Below are 6,114 nucleotides of genomic sequence, written 5' to 3'. Positions count from 1 at the left end.
TCCAATGGCTTCCCACCGGTAACCCGCTCCCCAGCTTGGATGGATGCTAAGGGAGCCCCTTTTGCTCGCAGGCTCTGGCCCTGGGAACTGTAGCCTTGGCGGTGACGGTTTCCCTTTATGGTGTGAGCTGTAGCCTTCAATCGAGTCTTGACTGCTGGGAAACCCCGGAGGTTCCCTTCGCTAAAGGATTTGACCAGTTTTACGTCGACTCCTAGCCTGGTCGGGTCCGTAGGCGCTGCCGGATGGTGCTGGCTTCTCTTCACTCCCCGATCCGGTACCGGCGGGCCTTACGTTTCCGGTCCTTACGGTTCACTCAAATCAGCCTCTACTGCAGACGGTCACCACCGTCTGCCAACCTTGCTGTATGTGCCCCGGCCACACACCCGGACACAGTCAGTCTCCTCTCCTGCCACTTCACTTCTCTCTCCAAAACTCAACTAAACTGCACTGACTCCTTCTCCCGCCTCCAGGACTGTGAACTCCTCGGTGGGCGGGGGCCAACTGCCTGGCCCACTCCCTGGTGTGGACATCAGTCCCTGGAGGGAGGCAGCAAGGATTTGTGTTTGACTTCGGTGTGCCTAGCCGGGGTGTGGGATGTGTTGTTGTAGTAACTGTGACGTCCTTGCTTGTCCAGGGCGCCACACAGCCACTAGCCAATCGGAGGACACCAGCGAACCATTGCAGTAGCGACATACAGAACTCGGCTCTGCAGAGCGCCTGGGAATCTATCATCTGATATAAACCGTTGTCAGCAGCGGACCCTGATGCTGCTTGTGGTATGCAGGCCCCTTGGTGAACGCGTTGTCTGCAGGGGGCTGTGCAGTCAGCGAGCTCTGTATACAGCTTGATCAGCCACTGGCCAATCAGAGGCTAGCAGCAGATCACTGGAGAAGCTGCATAGAGAGCACGTCTCTGCACAGCGCCTGGAAATCAGTCCTCTGAAATAAAGTGCTGGCTGCCCGGCCCCTGCACCAGCAGTTATCAGCAATGAGAGGGTTGCAGCCATAAGAGGCAGGACACAGGCCACCGAGGGAACGAGGACAGGTGAGAAGAATTTGTGTTTGTTTTTTTGTGTGTGAAGACTGGCAGAATAGGGGGCAATTCTACAAGACAGGCACTGCTACAAGAAGTGGAGCCCAAATGGACATTACTACAGGATGGGCAAAAGGAAAGTGGAAATTACTATATTATGGGGACAGGGATGGGCACATTACTATAGTATGGGGACAGGGATGGGCACATTACTACATTATATGTGTGGTGGATGTGAGGTGATTGTGCTTTCACAGATTAGAGGAGCAGGATCACTGCTCAGTACTACCAATGATTGGAAATACAGAGCAGTGATATCTCATCTGTGCAGCACAATCACCTCACATCCACCGCACATATAATGTAGTAATTAGAGGCGAGCGATGTTCGAATCGAACCGTTCGCCAATTTCAAATTCGAGTGATTTTGGGTGGTGATCGAGTCGTTCGACGAACTCGAACGATTTGCTTCAAGTTCGGCCATGCGAGTTACCTTTCGATAACGGTTCGATCACCAAAAGCGTGGCTTTTCACAGTAAGGCTATGTGTGCACGTTGCGTATCTGAATGCGTCTTGCGTCCCCAGCACAATCCCTCTCTCTTTCCTACTCACCGATCATGGGCACAGCGCTGTACGGCTGTCACAAAGCTACGGCGGCTTTTCCTCTTTTGAAAATGGCTCCCGCTCATTATTCAATCTGGTATTCCCTGCTTTCCCCGCCCACAGGCGCCCATGATTGGTTGCAGTCAGACACGCTCCCACGATGAGTGACAGCTGTCTCACTGCAACCAATCACAGCCGCCGGCGGGCGGGTCTATATCGTGCAGTAAAATAAATAAATAAATAATAAAAAAAATTTGGTTCCCCCCAATTTTGATACCAGCCAAGATAAAGCCACACGGCTGAAGGCTGGTATTGTCAGGATGGAGAGCGCCTCGTTATGGGGAGCCCACCACCCTAACAATATCAGCCAGCAGCCGCCCGGAATTGCCGCATCCATTAGATGCGACAGTCCCGGGACTCTACCTTGCTCATCCCGAATTGCCCTGGTGCAGTGGTAATCGGGGTAATAAGGTTAGGTTAATCATGACAGGCGTCTCCCCGAGATACCTTCCATGATTAACCTGTAAGTGAAAGTAAATAAACACATACACCCGAAAAAATCCTTTATTAGGAATAAAAGACAAAAAAACCCCCCTCATTTACCACTTTAATACTCCCAAACCACCATCCAGGTCCGAAGTAATCCCCACGACGCTTTCAGCTCTGTGTCAGCTCCACGCAGCAACTGAAGTGAGCCGCGCTGTCACCGGAGACTTCACCCAGGTAGTACCTGCGTGTGTGTGAGGATGATGATGGGGGCAGTAGTGCATGTGTGTGCGGTAATGATGATGAGTGCGGTAGTGCCAGCGTGTGTGCGAGGATGATAATGGGGGCAGTAGTGCACGTGTGTGCGGTGATGATGATGAGTGCGGTAGTGCATGCGTGTGTGCGAGGATGACGATGAGTGCGGTAGTGCTTGTGTGTGCGAGGATGATGATGATAAGTGCGGCAGTGCTTGTGTGAGCGAGGATGATGATGAGTGCTGTAGTGCCTTCGTGTGTGCGAGTATGATGATGAGTGTGGTAGTGCTTGTGTGTGCAGTGATGAGAATGGGGGTGGTAGTGCCTGCGTGTCTCTCTCTCTCTTCCCTCTCTCTTCTCTCTCTTCCCCCTCTCTCTCTTCTCTCTCTCTTCTCTCTCTCTCTCAGACCTGGCGATGATCAGCTGATGCGGTCACCTGACGGAATCAGCTGACACTATAAGTTGAGCGGTGAGGCCAGCTTTTTACCGCCCGCTTGGCTAAACTCTCAGCTGATGCTGTCAGACAGGAGTCTGCACAGAAGTGTGTATTTTTTTTTTTGCACTGATGCATCAGCTGATTGTATAAAAGCCGTTTATACAATCAGCTGCTGTGTCATGTGATTCAGGCCCTTGAACCTGACCCATCATCTGATCGCTTTGCCTTCCAGCAAACCGATCAGATGATATTTGATACAGATTAGACGGCGCGGGACCCTTGACCCAGGATTACTGAGGAGGGGGTTCTTTATTTCAATAAAGATGGAGTCACTAATTGTATTGTGATTTATTTCTAATAAAAATATTTTTCTGTGTGTTGCGTTTTTGTTTTATCTGTACTAGAAATTCATGGTGGCCATGTCTAATATTGGCGTGACACCATGAATTTCAGGCTTAGGGCCAGTTGATAATATACAGCTAGCCCTAACCCCATTATTACCCAGCGAGCCACCCGTCACCAGGGCAGCTGGAAGAGTTGGATAGAGCACCAGAAGATGGCGCTTCTAAGAAAAGCGCCATTTTCTGGGGTGGCTGCGGACTGCAATTTGCAGCAAGGGTGCCAAGAAAGCTTGGGCACCCTGCGCTGAGATTCCAATCCCCAGCTACCTAGTTGTACCTGGCTGGACACAAAAGTTGGTCGAAGGCCACGTTATTTTTTTTAAAAACCATTTCATGAAATTCGTGAAATAATTAAAAAAAAAGGGTTTCCCTATACAGTTAGGTCCAGAAATATTTGGACAGTGACACAAGTTTTGTTATTTTAGCTGTTTACAAAAACATGTTCAGAAATACAATTATATATATAATATGGGCTGAAAGTGCACACTCCCAGCTGCAATATGAGAGTTTTCACATCCAAATCGGAGAAAGGGTTTAGGAATCATAGCTCTGTAATGCATAGCCTCCTCTTTTTAAAGGGACCAAAAGTAATTGGACAAGGGACTCTAAGGGCTGCAATTAACTCTGAAGGTGTCTCTCAATTGAGGTGAAGCAGAACATCCTGAGGCTGAAAAAAAAGAAAAAATCCATCAGAGAGATAGCAGACATGCTTGGAGTAGCAAAATCAACAGTCGGGTACATTCTGAGAAAAAAGGAATTGACTGGTGAGCTTGGGAACTCAAAAAGGCCTGGGCGTCCACGGATGACAACAGTGGTGGATGATCGCTGCATACTTTCTTTGGTGAAGAAGAACCCGTTCACAACATCATCTGAAGTCCAGAACACTCTCAGTGAAGTAGGTGTATCTGTCTCTAAGTCAACAGTAAAGAGAAGACTCCATGAAAGTAAATACAAAGGGTTCACATCTAGATGCAAACCATTCATCAATTCCAAAAATAGACAGGCCAGAGTTAAATTTGCTGAAAATCACCTCATGAAGCCAGCTCAGTTCTGGAAAAGTATTCTATGGACAGATGAGACAAAGATCAACCTGTACCAGAATGATGGGAAGAAAAAAGTTTGGAGAAGAAAGGGAACGGCACATGATCCAAGGCACACCACATCCTCTGTAAAACATGGTGGAGGCAACGTGATGGCATGGGCATGCATGGCTTTCAATGGCACTGGGTCACTTGTGTTTATTGATGACATAACAGCAGACAAGAGTAGCCGGATGAATTCTGAAGTGTACGGGGATATACTTTCAGCCCAGATTCAGCCAAATGCCGCAAAGTTGATCAGACGGCGCTTCATAGTACAGATGGACAATGACCCCAAGCATACATCCAAAGCTACCCAGGAGTTCATGAGTGCAAAAAAGTGGAACATTCTGCAATGGCCAAGTCAATCACCAGATCTTAACCCAATTGAGCATGCATTTCACTTGCTCAAATCCAGACTTAAGACGGAAAGACCCACAAACAATCAAGACCTGAAGGCTGCGACTGTAAAGGCCTGGCAAAGCATTAAGAAGGAGGAAACCCAGCGTTTGGTGATGTCCATGGGTTCCAGACTTAAGGCAGTGATTGCCTCCAAAGGATTCGCAACAAAATATTGAAAATAAAAATATTTTGTTTGGGTTTGGTTTTTGTCCAATTACTTTTGACCTCCTAAAATGTGGAGTGTTTGTAAAGAAATGTGTACAATTCCTACAATTTCTATCAGATATTTTTGTTCAAACCTTCAAATTAAATGTTACAATCTGCACTTGAATTCTGTTGTAGAGGTTTCATTTCAAATCCAATGTGGTGGCAGGCAGAGCCCAGCTCGCGAAAATTGTGTCACTGTCCAAATATTTCTGGACCTAACTGTATATATGTATATATATATATATATATATATATATATATATATATATATATATATATATATATATATATATATATATACTTAAAGTACAAAGAAAATTTGTCACCTTAACTTTATGCCTTTTAGTGATCATTTCATCTTCAGCTTGCTTAAGGCCTCCGACACACATCCGTGCCGCCGGTACGTGTTTGTCAGTTTTTTCACGTACTGGCGGCACGGAGACACGTACACCAATTCTACCCTATGGTAGCAGGCACACACACGTTAAACCACACGGAACGTGTGTCCGTGTCTGTTTGGACGTGTGTGCGGTTTCCAACACATGTTTTTCTCCGGCATCACGGGTGTCACATGGCCCACACCTGTACCACACGGATGTAATGTTGTGGATGTGGTCCCGTGTGACATGCGCCGGAGAAAACTCACGTGTCAGAGAAAAAAATAACAAATCTTTACTCACCTTTCCCAGCCCTCCTGTCTCTGCTGCTGCTGTTACTTGCTGTCGACCGCCGCTCATTATGCTCATTTAATATTCACTTCACTGCAGCAGCGGGAAGACGGCAGGGCTAGAGACCGAAGATCAGTACACTGGGCAGTAGGAAGGACCACGTGAGTATGCAAATTACCGGTTCTCCGTGTATTATCGCGTACAGCACACGTAGAACACACGTCGACTGCACGAACCGGAGACACGCACTTACCTACACGCAACACGCAGGGAAAATACGTGTCTCGCGGCAGAGGCCTAAGGCTGTGTACACACTGTTTTCTATCGCATTATTTAATGCGTATTTAATGCGTTTTTTAGTGCAGATTAGTCACTAAACTGAAAATCCTGATGCTAGCAAAGTCAATGAGAAACTTGAAGTGTAGTGCACATTTTGAGGGGTTTTTTCCTTGCAAATTTGGTGCCGAAAATAGTCTGCAGCATGTCAATTCTTTCTGCATATTTTCATATAACATGGAAAATTGGTCACTATTCCACACTGTATTCT

The sequence above is a fragment of the Anomaloglossus baeobatrachus genome, chromosome 2 (assembly GCF_048569485.1).
Source record: "Anomaloglossus baeobatrachus isolate aAnoBae1 chromosome 2, aAnoBae1.hap1, whole genome shotgun sequence".
Lineage (NCBI taxonomy): Eukaryota > Metazoa > Chordata > Amphibia > Anura > Aromobatidae > Anomaloglossus > Anomaloglossus baeobatrachus.
Note: the sequence above shows the minus strand (reverse complement) of the source record.